General features: G+C 53.2%; 1 protein-coding gene across 2 annotated transcripts in view; it reads left to right on the forward strand.

Moving 5' to 3' along the window:
* Nucleotides 1–233: 233 nt before the first annotated feature.
* ACAN (aggrecan) overlaps nt 234–25,192 on the forward strand; it is a 61,362-nt gene continuing 36,403 nt past the window's right edge. For both annotated transcript variants that reach the window (XM_080651836.1, XM_080651835.1), the window contains exon 1: nt 234–549. The gene's annotated coding sequence lies outside the window, so the exon portion shown is untranslated. The remainder of the gene's footprint in view (nt 550–25,192) is intronic.

Below are 25,192 nucleotides of genomic sequence, written 5' to 3' on the forward strand. Positions count from 1 at the left end.
GCCCTGCGCGCCCGGCGGCTTCCCCAGCGACGCGCCGCCCGGAGCCGGGGTCCAGCGCGCGCCAGACGCCTCCGCCCGCCCCTCCCCCGCCGGGTCCCCGGGGGTGGGGTTTCCCTGGGAGCGCGCCCCCTCCCCGCCCGCCCCGGGTATATGTGTCACGGCGCGCCATGCCCGCCCGCCCGCCCACCTACCTACCTCCCCGCCGCTCCTGACGGGCTTGCAGAGCGGAGGACGCGCGCGCCCCTCAAGGTCTCTCTCCGCACCTCTCCGGCGGCTTCTGACGCGGGGCCACGGGACTCCGGGCACCTTTCCGTGTCCCTTCTTCCCTCGGCCAACCGGGACTCCACAGCCAGCCGCCGCCGCTGCGCCGCCGCCGGAGGGACCTGCGGGCAGGACGCGGGCAGGAGCCGGAGCGCGGCGCCCGCGCAGAGCGTCTCCCCGCCGCGCCGCCCCGCGAGACCGAGACCGGGCCTCCGGGCCCAGGAGCCCCGCTGCGGCGCCAGGTGTACGGGACCCAAGTTCTTGCAGCAGGAAGCGCAACTCTTCAAGGTAACGGTCTCCTGCCCTCGGGGAGAGGCTCGCCCGGGACGCCGCTCCGCGCTCGCGGCGGCGCTGCCTCAGTCTCCCCTCAGGGCCGGGGGCTCGGGGGCCGTCACCTCGCCGCTGTGGCGTCGAGCAAACTTTCCGGCTGGTGCAGACTCGGCGCGAGTGGGGCGAAGGAGCGCGCGAGGAGGGGCGCTGGTCCCCGGGCCCCCAGAGTTCAGGAACAGTGAACAGGGAGCTTTTGTGCCAACTCCTGTGTTTAGTCCGGGGTCTGAAAGGAGCCATCGCTGGCGGAGCCGGGCTTCGCGGACTGGAAAGCGCGGGGTCAACTCTCGCGGTTACTTGCGGGCGGTGCGTGGTTTCGCCCCCGGCCCTGCGTGCGCGCCGTCAGTGGGGAGGGTCTCCCTGGCACGTGGTTTCGCCCTCGGCCCTGCGCGCGCGCCGTCAGTGGGGAGGGTCTCCCCCCTCCCTGCGTGCGCGCCGTCAGTAGGGAGGGGGTCCCTGGCACGTGGCTTCTCCCCTGGCCCTCCTGCGCGCACACCGTCAGTGGGGAGGGGGTCCCTGGCACGTGGCTTCGCCCCTGGCCCTGCGCGCACACCGTCAGTGGGGAGAGGGTCCCTGGCACGTGGCCGGGGGATGCACGAGGGGACCGGGGTGGTGGGTCAGGTACACAGCAGGTGCCTATGAGAAGCAGCTAGAGGCCTTCGGTCCCACTTCCTTGGCTACTTCGCCTAATCCGGGAGCCACAGGGCACCTGGAAAGCGGGGAGGAATTGGCAGAACCTGTGAGCGGCCAAACCTGCCCCCAAGAAGGTGCATTTCTGAAGGAAGAGGAGGGGAGATGAGGACCCAGGGCAGTGTCTCCAGCTCTGCGTTCCTTCGCAGATGAGGCCAGTGATGGCGGAGCAGGGACCCTGGGCTAACCTTGGCGTGGGGTGGGTGGCGGTCAATGTCAACGCACCCACATGCTAGGCCACAGCAAACTGTGGCGGTGGGGTTGTCTCCGGCTGGGAGGTAGGATCCAACCCAAACTTTTCCATCGTTCTCTTCCTTGCAGTCCTGAGCGGGATTCTGCTGGGATCCTTCTAGAGTTTCATCCCAGGTCCCCGAATTTTGGTTGATGCGTAAATTCCAGTTCTGTTGGGGTGGCTGGCAGGAGGAATAGAAGGGAGATGCAAAGCTGACTTGGTTTAGGGTGGCGTTTCTGGTGCTGGACGCAGCAGTGGGTGGGTGTCCCACAGTGTGAGAAATCCTGGACCTTGGAAACCCACCCATCTCATCTCCTGATGAGGGAAAGTGAACCCAGAAATACGCGGTGACTTGGTAACAGTCGCCCTGTGACTTGGGGGACGTCCTGATTGAAGAGTGCAGCCGTCTGGGCTCCAACCCTTGTCTCCATTCCTTGCTCTGTAGGTTGCCAATGAGAAGGAACGATCAGGCAGCCTGGGCCCCTGGGTGAGGGGTTTAGGAAGCGCTGTGAAGGCCCCTGTAGGAGTGTTGGCCTGTGAATCACTGAGTCGGGGAAGACACTGCCCAGGAATGGCAGGGCCATGAGGGAGGATACTCAAAAGCTTGTGGGAACGGGAGTGGTGGAAGTGAGATGGGGGAGAATGTTTCTAACCTGAAAGAAAAAAATTACGGCTCAAAAGATCTCACGTTTAAAAAGTGTCGGATGAGGGGATTATCAAAAGTAAGAAAGTGTCTCTCAGAGGGACACTGATAGGTTCATTCATTCTCCCGTATCTACTGAGCGCCACCTAGGCGCCAGGCCTTGCACGGTGCTGGCCCAGAGCAGGTCCTCAAACAGTAGCTGTGATGTGACCCAAGCAAAGCACACAGCATAGTACCTGCCACTGCGCGAGTATTCAATAATGGTTTGATATTTATTGTTATTATTATTATTATTATTATTATTTAAAATATTTTCTTTTCCTAGATTTTTTAATGGAAATCATACCTAAATTGGGATTCTTCAGTATTTAAAAGCCCTCTGGTCAATACAGGAGTAAAGAATTGGGGGAGGGCCCTAGCCCGTGTGGCTCAGTGGATAGAGCGACAGCCTGCTGACCCAAAGGTTCCCGGGTTCCATTCCGGTCAAGGGCACATACCTCAGTGGCAGGCTCCCCCCTGGCCTGGGGCCCTGGTTGGGGCGCGTGCAAGGAGGCAACTAATCGATGTGTTTCTCTCCCATTGTTATTTCTCTCTATCTTTCCCGCTCTCTTTCAACTCTCTCTAAAAATCAATGAAAAAATATCCTCAGGTGAAGATTTAAGAATCGGGGTGAGGGGTGATGGAAATATTATTACTTATTTGGCGGCAATCTCTGTGTGCTTGAGTGGTGAGATCCGCGCTCTCTGGTCTGAGCCACACCTGACCCCGTATTTTGTCCCTGCTCACTATGCCTCACACACACACACACCATCCCAGCAGCCCACACCCCTGCAATGCTGAAATGGGGTGCTCTCCATCCTTACATGCCCAGAACAGCCTGTCCAAATGCCCAGTCAGAGAGGGGGCTCCAAGAGAGAACTCACCTCCCCGGATGGGGGAGAAGAGCCCCAAGAATGAGCAGCCTGCCAGGCAAGTCAGAACTTTTTGACTCGAGGGCCACAATGGGTTCTTAAACTGGACCGGAGGGCCGGAACAAAAGCATGGATGGAGTGTATGTGTGAACTAATATAAATTCAAAGTAAAGGAGCGGAGGGGAGAGCAAGAGAACCCTCCGCTCTTTCGGCTCCGCGGGCCGGATAGAACAGCCGAACGGGCCGGATCCGGCCGGCGGGCCGTAGTTTGCCCACGGCTGGGTTAGAATCCCAGCTGGGCCCCTTACCTGCTACAGGACTTCGATGATGTTACTTAGCTACCTCTGACTCAGTTTCCTCTTCTCTGAAAAGGGGAGGAAAACCGAGGGTTGAAAGACATAATGTGGGTGCCTTGTCCAGCACTCAGCAGGAACCACAAATCTTAATTCCTGTCTTCTAACGGTTCCTCTCCTAACGGTCACCAACCGTAAGTTCAGGATAGGGCCAATTTTGAATATACTCTTAGTAAGAGACCCTGTGTCCTAACTGTTGGTGTGGATTTTTTAACGATGCCTGCTATTACCCGGTCCCGTCCAAGGCCCTTCTTGGGCGCTAGTGTGACCACAGCTGAGCCAGGAGAAGCCCACAGGCGCCTGACTGGGGGGTGTGTTTTAAACCATCTCTGCTCCCCCAGTAACTTCTTTTTTTTTTTTAATATATTTTATTGATTTTTTTTTTACAGAAAGGAAGGGAGAGGGATAGAGAGTTAGAAACATCGATGAGAGAGAAACATCGATCAGCTGCCCCCTGCACACCCCTCACTGGGGATGTGCCCGCAAGCAAGGTACATGCCCTTGACAGGAATCGAACCTGGGACCCTGCAGTCTGCAGGCCGACGCTCTATCCACTGAGCCACACCGGTTAGGGCTCCCCCAGTAACTTCTAACACCAGATTTGTCCCTTTGCAGGTTGTGGAACCAATTTAGTGGGGATTTATGACACAGGAGAGTGTAATCTCATAGTACTACTCATATAGTAAGGATAGATATTGTGTCTGGAAACTCTTTTTTGTTTGTTTGTCTGTTTGTTAATCCTCACCTGAGGATGTTTTTCCATTGGTCCTTCAGAGAGAGAGAGAGACAGAGAGAAACATTGATGTGAGGGAAACACATCGATTGGTTGCCTCCTGCACGCACCCTGACCAGGGCCCTGGTCGGGGAGGAGCCTGCAACCCAGGTCCGTGCCCTTGACCGGTATCGAACCCTGGGACCCTCCGGTCCGCAGGCTGACGTTCTGTCCACTGAACCAAACTGGGAAACTCTTATTTTTTGTTATATATTTTACAGTCCTATGTGAACGTATGTGTGTTTATAACATGTATGTATATACTATGCACAAATATATGCAAACTTGATATTTGTGTAATGGTATTTCTCACTGTGGTCAAGAAAGTTGAAAAGACATTGATCTCAACGTCTCTGAGAAATTCCTGCCTTGGGGCTCCAGGTGGCAGGCACAGTCCCAACACCTGGAATGGATGCTCTCCTCCTGTCTTGGGAGGGAAGGCAGTGAGGGGTGGAAGCTGTAGGTGGGCGTGAAAGGGGAGCTGGAGGGAGGGGACCCAGAAGCAGGGAAGAAGCGTGGAGGACAGGCCTGCTTGCGAGTGGAGGGGACAGGCTAACGGGCTGCCCTGGGATAGGGGCTGTGGGTGGAACCTGTCTTGGAAACGGGAGTGTCCCGGGCTGTCCTTGGCCACGCTCTGGGCCCCGGTGGGAGTTTCACTGCCGTCCTCCTTCCTGAAGGAAGCCCTTTTCCAGAGCGCGAGCGAGCGAGTGCTGTCTCTATGGCATCTCCCCTGGGAGTGGCTGCTCTCCGTCCCCCAGACCTGTACCCGACAGGACACCCCATCCCTGCGAGGGGGTCTGGACCCCTGGGCATGGTCCAAGATGGGTGGAGATTGCAGAGGAGGGGCTGCTGGAGAGGTGGAGCAAGCGGAGGACCAGCGAGGGCGGCGGGGGGTGGGGGGGGGATGTGTAGGGAACGGTAAAACGCTTCCTTTCTTCAAAAGTTGAATCCAGGGCAAGAACGGAAACGGTGGAGTTTACTTTTAAAAACTCAGAGCCTCCTTGTAAGCAGCCGAGAGAGTGAGTGTGTGTGTGTGTGTGTGTGTGTGTGTGTGTGTGTGTGTGTGTGCTGGGAGGGCGGGCCCTGCGGGCTAGCCTGGGCCTGTGAGAGGTGACTTTTCTCCCTCTCAATGGCCTTACAGTGTATCCCAAAGAAGCTTTTTGTTAGGCTCATGAATAGGTGAATTTGGGGTGTGCGATGCTGGGCATCGCGATTTGGATATTTGGTTACCTTTGAGGTTACATGTTTTTCCTTTTAAGACACACACACCCAAAAAAGAAGCCACCTCTCCTGCATAGGGTTGCTTTTCTGGGGAGTGCCTGTCTCTCGGTCATTGACTTGACTTTTTTTTTTTTAATTGATTTCAGAGAGGAAGAGAGAGGAAGAGAGAGATAGAAACATCAATGATGAGAGAGAGTCATTGATCGGCTGCCTTCTGCACACCCCCTACTGGGGATGGAGCCCGCAACCCGGGCATGTGCCCTTGGCTGGAATCGAACCCAGGACCCTTCAGTCCGCAGGCTGATGCTCTAGCCACTGAGCCAAACCTGCTAGGGCCAAGGGACTTGACTTGAACGGCAAGAGCAAGGAGAAACTTGGGACTGGGCAGGTCTGCCATGTCTGGCCTGGGAGGCAGCCCCTAATCAGCCCCTAAACTCTGGGCCTCTGAGGTACAACATGGCCATTCCCAGACCCCAGATGTCCAGCGCCGTCAGGAGCTGTGATGACTCTCATTTAAGAGAGAGCAAAGGGGATCAAGGCCCAGAGAGGAGACGGTGCATGATTCATGCCAGCCCAGAGCAGGTTGGTGAGGATCTGAATGAGAACCGAGGCCTTCAGGCCCTCGTCCTGAAACATACCATGTCCATGGAAACCATCATTCATTCATTCATTCATTCAACTTTCAGCAACACTTGCTACATGCCAGGCACTGTACTAGGTGTGGATAACACAGCAGTGAGTAAAGCAATTCACTCTTCCTGCCCTTTAGCTGTTCCCACTCTCATAGACAGGCTGTAATCAACTTGACCCTGACCCCTCATTTCTATAAAGCGCTGATTCTCAGCTGAGGAGCTATTCCCCCCACTCTAGGAACATTTGGCCATGTGTAGAGATATTTTTATTGTCACCAGGGGAGAGGGGCGATACTACTGGCATCTTGTGGGTAGAAACCAGGGATGCTGCTCAATATTTATAATGCGTGGCACAGCACCTTCCCCCCCAACTCTAGAGAATCAGTTGGCCCCAAATGTCAATAATGCCAAGTTGAGAAATCCTGCTTCAAACCTTCATTTAGTTATGGGGCCAGGTCACACAGCAAAGAGTGGGCCACCCAGAAAGAAACAAAAAAGCTTCCCTGGCTGGGTTTGCTCAGTGCCTAGAGCGTCGGCCTACAGACTGAAGGGTCCCGGGTGTGATTCCAGATCGAGGGCACAAGCCCGGGTTACAGGCTCAATCCCCCGTGTGGGGCGTGCAGGAGGCAGCTGATCAATGATTCTCTCATCATTGATGTTTCTCTCTCTCTCCCTCTCCCTTCCTCTCTGAAATTGATAGAAGTATTTTTAAAAAAGAAAGAAAGAAGCTGATATGACAATGGTAAAGTAGAAAGAACTTGGACTCTCGCAGCCCAGATATAGACTGAAACCCCAGCTGTGAGCTCTTGGGAAAGTCATTTAGCCTCTCTGAACCTCGGTCTCTTCATCTACAAAATGGGGCTCGGGGATGATTGAGAGGGTTCAAATAAAGCAAAGGAAGGACCTGGCAGAAAGTAAGCCTACCATGAAATAGCAGGTATTATTATTTTTGAAGTTTTTAAAGGTCTCGCGGTGGAAAATTACAGCATCAGCAGGTGTGGACATGTGATCACAAGGCCAAGGAAGGTTGCTGTTTGGGGCATGGTTGCCATAGTAATGCCATCTGTTTGGGAGGGTGCAGGTCAGCATCTCCTCATACACACAGCTCCCAGCAAGAGGTGAGAAGAGGGGGAGGGGTTTGCTCAGTGTGTGTGCACTGGCAGGAGCACTGGGCTTGGAGCCGCATGAGCTGTGTGACATGGGGAAATCGCTTCACTTCTCGGAGCCTCGGGTTCCTTGGCTGTAAGATGGAGGTGCTGAGGTGAGCCCTCACTGGTCAAGATCCGGTAGGAAAGGACTGTCCGGAAGGTGCCTTGTGGGGGCATCCATGAAGACTAAGTGGGGACCTTTTGTATCTAGTGTGCCCCATACCTCATCCAGTATGTGGCATATACAATGAATGAATGAATGAATGAATGAATGAATGAATGAATGAATGAACGAACGAACGAATGGTTTCTCTGGTAACTTCATCTGTCGTGAATGAATGAATAACCAAACGAATGGACCGTCACACTATACATTACTTTCTATTCTTGACAAGGAGAGTTCCAACAATACCCAAATGGGCAGTTCTCCACTTTGCCCCTCCTCCAGCACAAGCAAACCGGAAGAAGCCAGGACCTCTGTGTGTGCCCAGGCCAGGTTACAGCACCAGGCAGTAGCACCCTCTACAGGTCATTGAAGGCATAGCAATTAAGTTACAACAGCCCCAAGGTGGGATCCCTGGGGAAGTAAGAGGTACAGGTAGGAGATCAGAACCAAGGAAGGCCAAGCTGCTGAAAAGGGGACCAAATCGGGATCAGGAACCCAGAGACCTATCTGAGTGGAGGCACATCCTCAAACACCTCCATTTTCCTATCTGTAAAATGGGCCCATTGCTCCATCACATGGAGGTGAAGTCACAATAAATTAAGGCCTAACTGAAAGCCACTAGCCAAAGGGGTGGATTTGGGAAATGGATTCTAATTTCCTTAGAATCATAAAGCATTGGAGCAGAACGGGTCACATTCAGACCAGTAAAAGGACGCACCAGGCCTGGCCGGTGTTGCTCAGTGGTTGAGCGTTGCTCTATGAACCAGGAGGTCAGGGTTCAATTCCCGGTCAGGGAACATGCCTGGGTTGCGAGCTCGATCCCCAGTGTGGGGCGTGCAGGAGGCAGTCAATCAATGATTCTCTCTCATCATTGATGTTTCTCTCCCTCTCCCTTCCTCTCTGAAATTAATAAAAATATTTTTTTAAAAAAAGAACAGATCACTGTGGCATTCCATCAGAACAACTGTGGGCAGATTTTTTTCCTGGGGCCACCCACTGTCGACCCTGGGCCACCTTCTAGCTCTGTTCCTTCCAGCTCCTTGCTGGTTTCAGGGCTGGTTTTGGTAAGAAATCCCTTTATAAGAAAAATATCCAAGGCAAGGGGGAAGCCAGCATCCCATCTCCCTCAGAAAACTAGGGTTTCCGCCCTAACCAGTTTGGCTCAGTGGATAGAGCATCAGCCTGCGGACTCAAGGGTCCCAGGTTCGATTCCAGTCAAGGGCATGTACCTTGGTTGCAGGCACATACCCAGTAGGGGGTGTGCAGGAGGCAGCTGATTGATGTTTCTCTCCCATTGATGTTTCTGACTCTCCCTCTCCCCGCCTCTCTGTAAAAAAATCAATAAAATATATTTAAAATAAAATAAAAACTAGGGCTTCCGTGTCCCAGCCTCCACTCTGGGTCAGATGCAAGGGCCTTTTAACCAGCAAAACCTAGACCTTGGTCTGACCTTCCACCATCACTTCCTTCCCCAACCAGGTGCTCCCTTCCTCCACCATCCAATCCCATCACTTTGACCTCATATCTGGATGGCTCAGGGGAACACCTGGATTTTAGTGGATGTTTGTTAGCTTTCCAAGACTGAAAAGGGGGCCTGGAGGCCGTCATCACGGGTACCCTTCCATCCCTAGAACCAGAAGCATGTGAGGAGCTTTTGAAAAACAGGGGTGCCTGAGCCCAAATGTGCCCCCCAGGGTGCTTGATTGGGGGCAGGGGTGGGACTCGGCATTCGAAACACCCCAGGTGTTTCAAATGCAGTTCCGTTTCTGAACCCCTCATCGAAAGCCCAAAGCTATTCCTCTGGGTGCGATTGGTTCTAAGCCCCTCCTTCTAGCCCTGCCTCTGGGGGTCACTCGCCCCTTTTCTCTGCAAGCAGAACTCCAGCCACCACCACCAGTGTGTCCTTTTCAGGGAGGGAGAAGGTCAAGCTTCCCTATCTCCTCTCTCCGGCCTGAGACAGGGCTCCTGCTTCCTGAATAGAGTTGTCCTTGACCCTGGATTCAAGTGCGTGTGTCCCAAGAGGCAGATGAAGCCAGGCCAGGATTCCCCAACGTGGGTGCGACAGAACATTCCTCAAAAAGACAGGGTCCATAGGCAGGACATGACAAAAGGGTTTCATCCCCAAGGGTTAAACAGAATAAAACGGGTCCCTTTTCTACAGGGTGTCTCAGGATGCTGATGGATATCTACATCTTCATCAAGCATCTCACATTGAACTTGACCAGGGGACTCTCCTTCCCTAGAGCAGAGTGAAGGACTCCCTGACCCTATAGAGATGCCAGTCGAGGCAACCAGCCAGGTCTGATCCTGCAGCAGGAAGGAGGCTCTGCACCAGGGCCCATGAGCCCTTCAGGGGAAGAGGGACCCCACCAGGTCGGGCTGAAAACCCCACATCTCAAGCACAGTCACTGCCCCAGCAAGCCCTCACCCTCCCATTGCAAGGCTGGGCCCAGCCGCTCTTTTAACACCTCCGACCAGCCACCTTCCCTTTCAAGGTTAGCCTGCTGGATGCAGAGGGCCTGGGGCCTGACCCCATGTGTTCCATTGTTTCCTGGGTTTCTTTTTTTAAGTGTTTTTTTTTATTATATTTTATTGATTTCAGAGTGGAAGGGAGAGGGAGAGAGAGATAGAAACATCTATCCTATCTAATAAAAGAGTAATATGCAAATTGACCGTACCTCTGCTATACCCACAAGCCACGCCTACCAGCCAATCAGGAGTCAGTATGCAAATTAACCCAACCAAGATGGCTGCGGCCACGGAGAGAGCAGGAGGCTTGAGTTTCCCTGGCAATGGAGGAAGCCAAGCTTTCCACCTGCCCTGACCAGCCCAAGCCTCCACTCAAGGCTACAAAGTTTCAATTATAGAAGATAAATAAATCCCAACAAAAATGGCTGCGGCCACGGAGCTGGAGAGAGCAGGAGGCTTGAGTTTCCCCTGGCAATGGAGGAAGCCAAATTTCCGCAGCCCTGGCCTGCTTTGGCCTCTGCTTAAGGCTACAAAGTTTTAATTATAGAAGACAAATAAATCCCAACAAAAATGGAGGCAACCACAGAGCTGGAGAGAGCAGGAGGCTTGAGTTGCCCCAGGCAATGGAAGAAGCCAAGTGTCCACAGCCCTGGCCTGCTTTGGCCTCCGCTTAAGGCTCCAAAGTTTCAATTATAGAAGATAAATTCCAGATACTAGGGCAGGGGTGGGCAAACTTTTTGACTCAAGGGCCACAATGGGTTCTTAAACTGGACCAGAGGGCCAGAACAAAAGCATGGATGGAGTGTTTGTGTGAACTAATATAAATTCAAAGTAAAGGAGCGGAGGGGAGAGCAAGAGAACTGGATAGAACAGCCGGATCCGGCCCGCGGGCCGTAGTTTGCCCACGGCTGGCTTAAATTGTCTTCACACCCACTCCTGAGGGAGAGGAGTGCTAGGTAGAGCCACGGTTGGGGTGGGAGCCGCTTCGTTAGCCAGGGAAGGTCCTAGCACTGGCTTAGAGCCTCAGCCCCCTTCGCCCACCTAGGTCTTCCCACCCACTCTCCTCTCTGGTCACTTCATCTGTCATGGATTAAGATGGTAAATTTTGCCCAGCCAGCGTGGCACAGTGGTTGAGCGTTGACCTATGAACCAGGAGGTCATGGTTCGATTCCTGGTCAGGGCACATGCCCGGGGCTGTGGGCTCCATCCCCAGTGTGGGGTGTGCAGGAGGCAGCCAATCAATGATTCTCCTCTCCCTCTCCCTTCCTCTCTAAAATCAATTAAAAATGTATTTTTTTAAAAGATGGTAAATTTTGTTATGTCTATTTTACCACAATTTTTTTTTTACTGATTGATTTGTGAGAGAGAGAGAAACATTGTTTTGTTGTTCCACTCATTTATGCACTCATTGGTTGATTCCTGTGACATAAAGGTGCCTCAGGGGTGCCGGGCAGGGGGAAGAGGGTCCCCCACAGGGATCAGTAAGACTTGTATACACCAGGGGAGGTTCTGGCATCAGTTCGGTGGCTGGAAGATGGTAACTAAGTCCCACTATCCTTTCTCACTGCAAGTACGAACTATGTAGAATGACCAGCCCTGTGGCATACCGCCATCAATGAAGGGCATTTGCATCTCCCTTCTCAGCCCTCCGGGACTGCAGAGATAGGGTCCTGGACTCTTAGAATAAAGCCCCGTCCCCTTCATTGGCCCACAGCCCTCAGGAGCTGGTCTCCCCTGCCCTCGGCACCCACAGTTCACCCTCCCCTCCCCCACCACCCTCAGCCACTGGCTTTCCACTGCAACCCCACCTCAGGGCCTCCCCGGCCAGGATGCTCTTCCCACAGGGCTCTGCATGGCTGGCTCGCTCTGGTCCTTCAGGTCCAGATGTCACCTCCGGTGAGGCAGCTGATCAATGATGCTCTCTCATCGTGGATGTTCCTCTCTCTCTTTCCCTCTTCCTTCCTCGCTCTGAAATCAATAAAATATATATTATTTTTTTTAAAAAAAAAAGTTCAGCCCTAACCGGTATGGCTCAGTGGATAGAGCGTCGGCCTGCAGACTGAAAGGTCCCAGGTTCGATTCCGGTCAAGGGCACGTACCTTGGTTGCGGGCACATCCCCAGTGGGAGGTGTGCGGGAGGCAGCTGATCGATGTTTCTCTCTCATCGATGTTTCTAACTCTCTATCCCTCTCCCTTCCTCTCTGTAAAAAAGCAATAAAATATATTTTTAAAAAAAAAAAAAAAAGTTCAAATGTCACCTCCTGGGGAAGGCCTTTCTTGACCACACAATTTTAAAGAAGACAAACGCCTCAGCGCCCACGGCCCAGCAGCGCTTTGTTGCATTTTCTTTGTAACTTGTCACTCTCTCTCTCTATTATTATTTATTGATAGATTAGAGAGAGAGAGAGAAACATCAAGTTTGTTGTTCCACTTGTTTATGCATGCATTGGTTGATTCTTGTGTGTGCCCGGACTGGGAATTGAACCCATACCCGTGGCATGGCGGGACAGCTCTAACCAGCTGAGGTCCCCGGCCAGGGCTTCCAAAGCTCATTTCATTTCAGATGTTGCGTTTTTGGGACTTACACATCTTTGGACTTTGCTTTGCAAATAGATTTAATCTTGAGATTTTGTTTTATTTTTCCCTGGGAATTGGATGGAATGGGATTCATATTCAAATATGGGGCACCTTTGCCCGGCAAGTGTGGCTCAGTGGTTGGGTGTCAACCTATGAACCAGGAGGTCATGGTTCAAATCCAAGTCAGGGCACATGCCCAAGTTGTGGGCCCGATCCCCAGTGTGGGGCATGCAGGAGGCAGCCGATCCATGATTCTCTCTCATCGTTGATGTTTCCATCTCCCTCACCCTTTCCCTTCCTCTCTGAAACCAATAAAAATTATATTTTTTTAAAATGGGGCGCCTTTGGTCAATAAATAAATAAATAAATACAAAAATAATTTCTGCAACGAGATCAACTGGTCACATAAAGATGCCCCATAGAGTACAGGACAGCGAGCCCAGCCTCCCTTAATAGCCCCTGATGCTTCACCGGGTCATCACGGAGGAGCAGCTGCTTTGAGGAACAAATGTCTATTTTTAGCAGGGTCCTCAAACTTTTTAAACAGGGGGCCAGTTCACTGTCCCTCAGACCGCTGTAGGGCCGGACTATAGTTTAAAAAAAAAAACTATGAACAAATTCCTATGCGCACTGCGGGCCCGGGACGCGTCGGCTGCTAAGCAGGACAGGCAGCGGCACCCGGCGGGCCGGATCCATGTCCTCGGCGGGCCGCATGTGGCCCGCGGGCCGTGGTTTGAGGACCCCTGAGTCTTAGACCTAGGGTCTCCACATGTCCTCTTGCTCTGAGACGCCTGATTTTTAGGGTCTCCCACTTTGGGAACCTCAAGTTCTACCCCTTGGGTTCTATCGAGTTCTGTCTCTTCCGGCGTCCGGGAGTGGCTGTCAGTCTTTGGCGCCCTAGGGTGCCGCTGCCTCACTCTGACCTCTGCCTCCATCGCCACCCCGCGTTCTCCCCGAGCGTCCATGTGTTCTCGGGACTGTCTTCTGCTCTCACAGGGATGCCAGTCAGGCTGAGCTAAGGGCCCATCCTCATGGCCCCACCTGCACTTGATTACATCTGCAAAAGCCCTCTTTCTTAATAAGGTCCCATTCACAGGTGCTGGGGGTTAGGGCTTCAACACATCGTTTGTGAGGGACACGGTTGAACTCATAACAGCCTTTGTTGACTTACACTGTGTTTCAGCCTCAGGCTTCATCTGTGAGATTTGCAGCAAATATTTCTATCGGGGGCACAAATTAAATAAATGATGTGTTCTCCCATATGTCAGTGTTTTTATGCTAACCAGTGTTTTTATGACTGCCTCTCATTGGGAGAATAAGATGGTAAATATTGTTACGTCTCTTTTACCACTATTTTTTTTAATATATTTTATTGATTTTTTACAGAGAGGAAGGGAGAGGGATAGAGAGTTAGAAACATCGATGAGAGAGAAACATCGATCAGCCGCCTCCTGCACACCTCCTATTGGGGATGTGCCCACAACCAAGGTACATGCCCTTGACCGGAATCGAACCTGGGACCTTTCAGTCCGCAGACTGACGCTCTATCCACTGAGCCAAACCGGTCAGGGCATACCACTATTTTTTTATTTATTGATTTGAGGGAGAGAGAGAGAGAAACATTGATTTGTTGTTCCACTCCTGTATGCATTCATTGGTTGATTCTTTTTTTAAAATATATTTTTATTGATTTCAGAGGGGAAGGGAGAGGGAGAGAGAGATAGAAACATCAATGGTGAGAGAGAATCATCATTGATTGGTTGACTCCTGCACACCCCCCACTGGGGATCGAGCCCGCAACCCGGGCATGTGCCCTGACCGGCAATCGAACCGTGACCTCCTGGTTCATAGGTGGATGCTCAACCACTGAGCCACACCGGCCGGGCTTAAACCTCATTCTTTTGACCCTAGTTTGCATGTCCTGACCCCAGATCTGGGAGAGACGTCACAGAGAACATCCACTCTGCAACCTCTGGGTCAGGCTCCTCTTGGGGAGCCATTGGGAGCTCAATCCGGCTTCCAGAGGTAACTTCTAAGCCCTTATTTAATACTTGGGGGAGGCCCTGGGCCACGCTGGGTAGTCTATGTAACAGTGTGATGTAAGGTGTGGGTCTTGGGTCATGTGGTAGGAACCTGACCTCTAGAGGCACTAGGGACTGTGAGGCACGTCTGTGTGAGCAGCCCTCCCCACCCCCACCACCCCCCACCCCCTCACCCCCCCACCCCCACCCCGTTAAAACCCTGGCCTGCATGGCTCAGGCGAGCTTCCCCAATGGGCAATCCTCTGTGTGTGCTCTAACGCCAGTAAGCGCTGTTCTCAGGGCTCCCCTGGGAAAGTAGAACTGGGGGCTCCCGGCCTGGGATCTCCCGGCCCTGCCCTACGCGCCTCTTTCCTTGGCAGAGTTTGAGCTACATCCCTTTACTGCCATGAACTGTAGGGATGCGTAGAGTGGCTTTGCTGAGTTCTGTGAGTCCTACAAATGCCTGAGCCAGAGGTGGGGCTGGAGGTGACATGGCACCCTCCCTGCTCTCTCAGCTCAGCTTGTCCTGCCTGGGACGGCTCAGTGCCAGCTTCGTAGACAGTGGACACGACCTCTTCCCCCCCGTGGCCATCCTGCAGGGACGCTGCCTCCCCTTTGGGTGCTCCCTTCTGGCCGTCGTGGGGCAGGAATGACTGCCTCTCATCGGGAGAAGCTCCCAGCACTCCTTGGCTTTCCTTCCTCCCGCCTTTCCTCTGCCCAGCTCCCCCCACGTGGGAAACGCTGCAGTAGGTGTGGGACGGATCCAAGGACGGGCCCGTGTGATCCACCCTGGGGCTCACGGTGTGGGACAGGCGCTAAGATGGGTGACTAAATCCTACGACACAGGAGGGAGGGCCGCTGTCCGTGACGGGATTCCCGAAGGCGAGAGGATGCAGGGTCGCTCCTGTTTGGGGCAGCTTCGAAGAGGAGGTGGCATTTGATCTGAGCCTCGGCAGACAGGGACATGCTGGGCATTCTGGGAGCAAGGGGTCGCATGAACAGAGGCAGGGAGGAAGGAGCAGATCCCACCGGTGTAGGATCCAATAAAAATCAGACACGAAGCTGGGCCCGATTCTGAGGGGCGGGGCCCCCACGATTAGGCTAAGGAGTCTGGCTTTGTTTTCGAAGCGATGGGGAAACTCTCCCGGCTTCAGGGAATGATGTGAGGTGTGTGTCAGGAGGAAACCACATATCCACTACCGCCGCCGGCTGACGCCTCCTCCAGGAAGCCCCCCCTGGTGCCCCATCCCGAACGTGTGTACCCCCCTCATCACAGCAGGAGCACCCGCTGCCTGTAGCATCTGTCGACCTCAGCAAGGAGACTGCCCCCACCCGTGTGCATTGGCCTGTTCATCCCTGGTCTCCCTTATCCGTGAGCACCTATCACACTGCTTCCTCTAAAAAACTGCCATGTATTGCCTGGCGGGCGTGGTTGGTGGTCCAGTGTTGACCTATGAACCAGGAGGCTCGATCTCCAGTAGGGGTCGTGCAGGAGGCACCCGATCGACGATGCTCTCTCGTCATTGATGTTTCTTTCTCTTTCTCCCTCTCCTTTCCTCTCTGAAATCAATAAAAATATATTTTAAAAAAAGATAAATAGGTTTAACTCCAAATAACCCATTTCCTTTCTTACTTTTGACTGGCCCTAGACTAAACGCCAAGAACGTGACCATCTGCCCCAAAAGTGTAAGAGATTGGGCCAGTCACCCCTTGTTTGTTCTCAGCTGTATCCCAGGCACCTGGTCCTGCACTTTGCCCAGGAATTCAGCTGTGACCCTGAGCACCCGATGGCCCTATCTGGCAAACGGTGCTTTCCACCAGGACTCTAACCTCCCAGAAACCTTTGCCAAAGATTGTTTTGTTTTGTTATTTATTTTAGAGAGAGTGGAAGGGACGGGGAGAGACAGAGAAAGAGAAACATCGATACATAGATGGGTTGCCTCCTCCCCAAACAACACCTCTCTCCCAACCCCCACCAAGGTACATGCCCTTGGCCAGAATCAAACCCGGGACCCTTCAGTCTGCGGGCCGACGCTCTATCCACTGAGCCACACCAGCCAGGGCAGCCAAAGGTCATTTTTGAAGCCAGGGAGGCCACCAAGGAGTCCCGCTGGGTCCCCAGCCCCTTCCCAAACCCCTGCAGGAAGGAGCTCTCTGCCCGGCTGGTAGAAGAACTCGGCTCTTGGCCCAAGATCCCCGCCCCAGGAAAGGTGCTTGCGCCTGATGGAAAGTTTGGGCTGAAAGACACTCGTTTCCAAAATCCCAGGTCCAATATTTACACAACGTCTGAAATTAATTCGAGAAAATCTCCAAGTGCCCGGGCTGGAACGGAAGGCTGGGACAGGAAGGGGCCGGTCCCAGCACCAGGGTTTTTTCCACAAAGAGAACAGGGCAAAGCTAACGTCCCCGGTGAGTGACTCAGGAGCCATTAATCATGCCACGTAGCCCTCCGCTTCTATTTTTTTATTATATTTTTCTTGATTTCAGAGAGGAAGGGAGAGGGAGAGAGAAATAGAAACATCCATGACGAGAGAGAATCATGGATCGGCTGCCTCCTGCATTCCCCACACTGGGGATCGAGCCCGCCACCCTGGCATATGCCCCGACTGGGAATCGAACCGTGACCTCGTGGTTCATAGGTCAACGCTCAACCACTGAGCCACACCAGCTAGGCCAGACATGGGCAAACTACGGCCCACGGGCCAGATCCGGCCCGTTCGGCTGTTCTATCCGGCCCGCGGAGCCGAAAGAGCGGAGGGTTCTCTTGCTCTCCCCTCCACTCTTTACTTTGAATTTATATTAGTTCACACAAACACTCCATCCATGCTTTTGTTCCGGCCCTCAGGTCCAGTTTAAGAACCCATTGTGGCCCTCGAGTCAAAAAGTTTGCCCACCCCTGGGCTAGGCCGTATCTCTCCACTTTAAACTGGTTTTACTGGGAATTTGCCATTGAAGGAAGGGAGAGGTGGGGTTCGTGGTGAAAGGCTGGTGATATTGAGCTGAATTCCCACCCCGGGGAAGCACTACCCGTGGTCAGCCCATCACCCCAGCTCCCGGACTCACCTCACTCCCAGCCCCTTGGACATGCATCCTTCCTCAGGGGCCAGGATGGCTCTGAGTCTGTGTTGCCCCTGGACGCTGACTCTGGAGGTACCCACCGCTCCCTGCTCTGCCCATCCTGCCCACTCCTGGTCCATGAAACCACGGTATTAAGTTTATTCTGGTGGTAAGATGCTCACTGTTGCCAAAGGGTAGAGAGCGGGTGGCTGTCCCCACTCAGTGACAGCAGAGACACTCGGAGAGGGACAAGCTTGTGTCACTGGCGAGGTCAGGGGTATCATCAGGATCTTACCTTCCAGGCCCCAATTTTATTTGAACCCACGTGCTATGTACACACAGACTTGGGGGGCAGATGCAAAAGTGAGCCCTAGATTAGCCAAGGTGGGGGCGCTGGTTGTTTGCTATTCTTTGTAGATCAAATGACCATCCATGGGGGGCAGCATTTAAATTAGATCTAGGAGACATAAAAGTGTCGAACAGACGGTCAAACTGCAGAGGGAAGGCGGCGGGGGGGGGAGAGGGGGCATAACCCATAGATTGGGACAATAAGCATAACCCATAGATTGGGACAATAGGGGGGTGAGGCCTGTGCTGGGGCACTGGAGCAGCTGGGAGAGGTCAATGGAGGGAGGAGGAGACATATGTAATGCATTCAACAATAAAGAACTAGTAAATAAATAACTAAATATTTTTTTAAATAAATAAATTAGGTCTAGGAGCAATTAGCCTGGCTGGTATGGCTCAGTGGTTGAGTGTCGACCCATGAACCAAGAGGTCACCAGTTCGAATCCCTGTCAGGGCACATGCCCTGGTTTCAGGCTCAATCCTCAGTAGGGGGTGTGCAGGAGGCAGCTAATCAATGTTTATCTCTCATTGATGTTTCTATCTCTCCCTCCCTCTTCCTTCCTCTCTCTCTCTAAAAAAAAATCCATAAAAACATATTTTTAAAAATTGGATCTAGGAGCAATTAATAAAATAGGAGTAAGGAAATCAATTATGTAAAAACAGACACAGAGAGAGAGGGCAGTGATAAGAGGAGGAAGGCCCTAGCTGGTTTGGCTCAGTGGATAGAGCATCGGTCTGCAGACTGAAAGGTCCCAGGTTCAATTCCGGTCAAGGGCACATGCCCAGGTTGTGGGCTCGATCCCCAGTAGGGGGCGTGCAGGAGGCAGCCAATCAATGATTCTTACTCATCATTGATGTTTCTCTCTCTCTCTCCCTCCCCCTTCCTCTCTGAAATCAATAAAAATATTTTTTTTAAAAAAAGAGGAGGAAGGGAGAGAGAAGAGAAAGGGGAGGAAATAGAAAAAAGAAGCTTGGCATCCACAGAACTGACCTTCACTCTTTTCTTGGCGGGGGGGGGGCGAAGCTTGCATTATGGTTCCAGTTCACAGATGGGAAAAGGGAGGGCTTCCATGAGTCCCCCTGTGAGTGAGGACAGAGAGAGGATTGGAATCAGCTTCCTGTCTCCCCCTTTTCCACACCCTCCCACCATGTCTGCTGAGAACACGCGGAAAGTTATCAGGTGCGGTTGGGGCCACTCTGGCCAGCTGTGCCCTTGGTGGGGTTGCGTGTGCCCTTCCCTGTGCTGGATTTCAAACCCCGTCCCAGGTGCATAGCCCGCGGCTGTCATGCACAGATGTAGGATGGTCTTGTCTCTGAGAGACGAGAGGGGAGACATGCTTGGGAGCGTGGCCGGCAAAGAAGTGATGTGCTGACTGACGGCTAGCACTGGGGGAATGGGTGACCTTGGTCCTTTCCAATCCCTGCCCCCAAAACGGAAGTCATGGACACAGAGCCACTGGCTACTGGCAAATCTTACTGGTGGACCACTTCCAAGCTCCGCCCACTCATCCAGTGCACAGATGTCTAATCCCGTTTTTTGTTGTTCCTGGCAAGATGTTGTTCAATGTAAATTAACACTGAAGGGTTTGGTTTTTCTTCTTCACCTTGAGGCTTAACTTTCAGCTGTAAGGAGGTCACGTCCACATGGTGAAGCTAGCTTATGTTAAACAATAGGCCATAGATACCCTACCAGCCGTGGGCAAACTACAGCCCACGGGTCGGATCCGGCCAGTTCGGCTGTTCTATCCGGCCCGTGGAGCCGAAAGAGCGGAGGGTTCTCTTGCTCTCCCCTCCGCTCCTTTACTTTGAATTTATATTAGTTCACACAAACACTCCATCCATGCTTTTGTTCAGTTTAAGAACCCATTGTGGCCCTCGAGTCAAAAAGTTTGCCCACCCCTGCTAGCTGGTTTGGCGCAGTAGATACAGCATCGGTTTGCAGACTGAAGGGTCCCAGGTTCGGTTCTGGTTAAGGGCACATGCCCAGGTTCTCGTCTCAATCCCCAGTAGGGGGCCTGCAGGAGGCAGCCGACCGATGATTCGCTCTCATCATGGATGTTTCTGTCTCTCTCTCCCTCTCCCTTCCTCTCTGAAATCAATGAAAATATATTTAAAAAGAAAACAATAGGTGGTAGAAGCAGTCAGAACCCAGAGGCAGGACCTGCTAAGGACACAGGAGCCCTGCAGGGTCAGGGCAGGGGGGCGCTTCTGTTCACTTCCCGGCAAACATTGGCTGCGCCTGCACTGCCGGACGGAGCGTGACCTGGAGGCGGACGTGGCCCTGCCCTGCCCGGCTCTGAGACTAGCAAACCGGCCTTGGTTTCAGGGTCAGCTTCAGGGACCCCTGGGACTTGTGTAGGACAACACGGCCACTGGAAAGTGAGGCTGCATCGCACAGAAAAAGAGGGGTCCCCAAGGCCCTCCCCCCAGGCTTTTACTTAGTACTAGTTCCTCCCGGTAGTATACGGTAAGCCACGCTGTGCCGCTTACCACTGAGCCACACCGTCTGGGCTGAGGCCGCCCCTTTTTGTGTTGTATTCAATACATCGCAGCTAGTATACCGCTTGCTTGTGACGCTGTGTACGGCTGTATGGATTCGTGCCAGCGCACCAGCCCCGCACGTGACTGTGGGAAGGTCACGGTCCATTGTGCAGCCTCGTGGTGTGACAACCAGGATCCTCCCTTCCCAGGTCCCCAGCACCAAAGGTGTGTGGCGGCTGGTTTGTACTGGATCTCCAGGGCCCGTTTTTATTTTATTTTATTTTATTTTATTTTATTTTATTTTATTTTATTTTATTTTATTTTATTTTATTTTATTACTAGAGGCCCGGTGTACAACATTTGTGCACTGCGGGGAGGGGGCCCTCAGCCCGGCCTGTGCCCTCTCACAGTGTGGGACCCCTTGGAGGATGTCTGCCTGCCCACTTAGGCCCGCTCCCCACAGTCGGACATCCCTCGAGGGGTCCTTAGCGCTGCCGCGGAGGCGAAAGAGGCTCCAGCCACTGCTGCTGCGCTCGCCAGCCGTGAGCCCGACTTCTGGCTGAGCGGCGCTCCCCCTGTGGGAGTGCACTGACCACCAGGGGCAGCTCCTGCGTTGAGCGTTTGCCCCCTGGTGGTCAGTGCGCGTCATAGCGACCAGTCATTCTGCCGTTCAGTCGATTTGCATATTAGCCTTTTATTATATAGGATTTTAAAATATCTTTTTATGGATTCAGAGAGGACGGGAGGGGGGGGAGAGAGAGAAACATCAGTGATGGGAGGGAACCATGGATCAGCTGCCCCCTACTGGGGATCAAGCCCACAACCCGAGCATATACGCTGACCTGGAATCGAACTGCGACCTCCTGGTTCATAGGTGGACGCTCAGCCATGAGCCACACCGGCCGGGCGATCTTGGAAACCTTGAGCACAGTGAGGGCTGCCCAGCCATGGCACAGGCCACCTTGGGAAGGGATGAACACCTTCCTCTCAGTCAGAGGGTGAAGACCTCAGCCACATGGGCAGGATCCCTGGCAGGGAGGTCGTGACTGTGAAACCCCACAGTCGTCACTTCTGGAGGAACAGAAAAAAAGCCATTAAGCCCTGGCCGGTGTGGCTCCGTGGATAGAGCGTCAGCCTGTGGACCGAAGAGTCCCGGGTTCGATTCCGGTCAAGGGCACGTACCTCGGTTGCAGGCTCCTCCCCGGCCCGGGCCCTGGTCAGGGCGTGTGCAGGAGGCAACCAATCAATGTGTTTCTCTCACATCGATGTTTCTGTCTGTCTTTCCCTCTCTCTTCCACTCTCCCTAAAAATCAATGGGAAAATATCCTTGGGTGAGGATTTAAAAAAAATTTTTTTTAAAAGTCATTTGATCCAGTGTGTTACGTGGGAAAAGCAAACGGGACACCAAAAGGTGACAACTCCATAAAGCACAGGTGAAGGCGCGGGGAAAGGGGTTGGGGGCCATGGTGATAGGTGCTCTCCGCTTCCCAGACGTTTGGAAGTGCTTGGTGATGTTGTTTCTGAAACAAAGACCGTTTGCTTCTTTATGGAAAGAACCTACTCCGGCCCTCATCCCGGGACAAGGAGCCTCCGGACAACCGCTCACCTCTCTCCCGGTCCCCACCTTCTGAGAGGCGCCCCCCACCCCCACCCCAGGCCTGACATCAGGGAGCGGGGAGGAACCGGGCACTGAGGGATGCCTGTCCGCACGCTGGGGACTGAGCCAGGAGGGCCCCTGACTGGCACAGTATCTCACTCAGCCTTTGGGGGTGGGTCCTGTGTTATTAAAGCAGCGAGTGGCTCAGCCGGTGCAGCTCAGTGGTTGAGCATTGACCGATGAACCAGGAGGTCACGGTTTGATTCCCGGTTCGATTCCCGGTCAGGGCACATTCCTAGGTTGGGGCTCAATCCCCAGGGAGTGGGAGGGGGTGTGTGTGTGTGTGTGTGTGTGTGTGTGTGTGTGTGTGTGCAGGAGGCAGCCAATCAATGATTGTCTCATCACTGATGTTTCTATCTCTCTCTCTCCCCTCCTTTTCTCTCCGAAATCAATAAAAAATATATTTAAAAAAGAAAAAATAAAGCAGTGAGTGGCTGAGCCAAAACCAGGACCCAGGTCTGGGGGTCTCCCCAGCCCTTTGAGGGATTCAAGGCAAGCGGGTAAGCCGCCCATTCGGTCCCATCATTTTTTTAACCATCCACAACAAATACATTGATTTGTTTATTTGCTTGTTTTTCCATTGATTTTTTAGAGGGAGTAGAAGGGAGGTGGGGAGAGAGAGAGAGAGGAACATCAATGTGAAAGAGACACATCTCTTGGCTGCCTCCCACACACATCTGGACCAGGGCCAGGAATGGGGCCTGCAACCGAGGTCTGTGCCCTTGACCAGAATTGAACCCAGGACCCTTCAGTCCAGGGGCCGACACTCTATCCACTGAGCCAAAGCGGCCAGGGCCAGTCCCATAATTTGATGGAATAAAAGCCAAGGCTCAGACCAGGTTGGCAATATGGCACGTAGTCTACTGATGAGGAGGGGAAGGGTTCCCTGTTTCTAACTATGGGTGTCTCTCTCTCTCTCCCTCTCTCTCTCTCTCTCTCTCTCTCTCTCTCTCTCTCTCTTCCCCGCCGCCCCACTTAGCAGCCTTCACTCAGCAGCATTCACTTCCTGTCCCCCAAGCCCTTCTTTCGCTTCATTTCAGGTGCCCCCTCTCCCCTTCCTCCGCCCAGGTACACCATCCCCTCCCCACCTCCCACGGAGAACGCCCTCCCTGTTGGTGGCCTGGCAGAGTCCACGTCCTCCCATAAAAGCCCGAGGGAGTCCTGGTGACACTTGGAACCCAGACAGAATGGAATGTCTCCCTATTTTCTTTACAGCGAAGAAAACACACACAAACACAGGAGCATATTTACTGGCGATATTTCTATCCCAAAGTTTGTCTTTAAAAAAAAAAGAAGAAATAAAATTAGTTTTACTGCCCACTCTGCGCACACACACACACACACACACACACACACACACACACACATCTCCACCCTTTTCGTTGCTGGTCGAGGAGACCGGGGAGGAACACGGAGCGGGCCCAAGGCCCCCAGAGAACCACAGCATCCTAACAATGCCGGGCTTGTTCGGAGTGAGGGAAGAGACACAGCTCCGAAAACATACTCACTACAGCCCAGGGAAGGGTGTTCTGAGGGAGAACGGACAGGCGGGCCTTGTGTCTGCTGGACACGGATCCCTGAGGCTTGGGGAAGGCAGGAGCCCACACGTCTCGCCCCCTCCCCGGAGTAGAGGGGACACCTTACCCTTTGAGCCCCCGGGGGGCTATTTCCCAGCCGTGACTGGTCACACGGGGCCTGAAGGAGACCACTGCAACCCCTCATGGAGCTGGAACCTGGAGCCCCAGTTTTTTGGGTTTTTTTTTTAGGGCAGCATCTAAGGAATAAAGTCCCGAGGAGGAGTGAGGGGCTGTTTCTTTGGCCTTTGGGGTTTTCCAGACTTCCTGCCATGTGAGGGAGACACACCTCCCACATCCATCTCAGTGCCTCCCCGGAGCACCCGGATCATGAAGGGAAGATCACTCAAACGACAGGCCCGCCTGGCTGGTGTTGTTCAGTGGTTAGCGTAGACCTATGAACCAGGAGGTCACGGTTCGATTCCCAGTCAGGGCACATGCCCAGGTTGCAGGCTCAATCCCCAGTAGGGGGCGAGCAAAAGACAACAAATCAATGATTCTCTCTCATCATTGATGTTTCTATCTCTCTCTCCCTGTCCCTTCCTCTCTGAAATCAATGAAAATATTAAAAATAAAAAGCCCTAACCGGTTTGGCTCATGGATAGAGCATCAGCCACAGACTGAAGGGTCCCGCACTCGATTCCAGTCAATGGCATGTACCTTGGTTGCAGTCTCGATCCCCAGTAGGGGGCGTGCAGGAGGCAGCCAATCCTCTCTCATCATTGATGTTTCTACCTCCCTCTCCCTTCCTCTGAAACCAATAAAAGTATTTTTTGAAAAACTAATAAAAACAGAACACAAAAAAAACAGGCCAGACAGGTCGACACCCAAGAGGGTCCCTCAGAGTCCTGGGCCCTGCCCACCGCTCCCCAATGCATTCCTGGGATGGGCACTCAGGCTAGATGGGAACCCAGCTGGATGGGAATCCACCCAGCCCCAGCAGATAGTGACTGAGCCAACAGCGCCACCTGCTGGGCCATCAGATTCTGACGGGGAAGCTGGGGCCACAGGCTCAGCTGAGTGTTACTCCATCCTTGTCTTTAGCTGTAGACCCGCCATCCCCTCCAAGGCTTCCTCCCTCCTCCCTGTGGATTGTCTGTGATGCAAACATGTCTGTTTTTTATAATACACTCAGTGGCCAGATTATTGTGATCTCTGAACGCATAATAATCTGGCCACTCAGTGTCTATCCCATATAATAAAAGGCTAATATGCAAATTGTCCCCTTGACCAGGAGTTCGACCAGCAGCCAGGCCGGCCAACCGCCTGGCCGGACCCCACCTATGCACGAATTCATGCACCGGGCCTCTAATACACACACACACACACACACACACACACTGAGTGGCCAGATTATTATGCGTTCAGAGATCATAATAATCTGGCCACTTAGTGTATATTTTTATTGATTTCAGAGAGGGAGAGAGAGAGAGAGAAACATCAATGATGAGAGAGAATCATGGATCGGCTGCCTCCTGCATGCCCCCTACAGGGGATCAAGCTCACAACCCGGGCATGTGCCCTTGACCGGAATCAAACCCAGGACCCCTTCGGGTCCACAGGCCGACGCTCTATCCACTGAGCCACACCAGCCAGGGCATGTGATGCAAACACGTCTTAAACCAAGACCAACCGCTCACGGACTGAAGAGG

The sequence above is a fragment of the Plecotus auritus genome (assembly GCF_963455305.1).
Source record: "Plecotus auritus genome assembly, chromosome: 15".
In the NCBI taxonomy this organism is placed as follows: Eukaryota; Metazoa; Chordata; class Mammalia; order Chiroptera; family Vespertilionidae; genus Plecotus; species Plecotus auritus.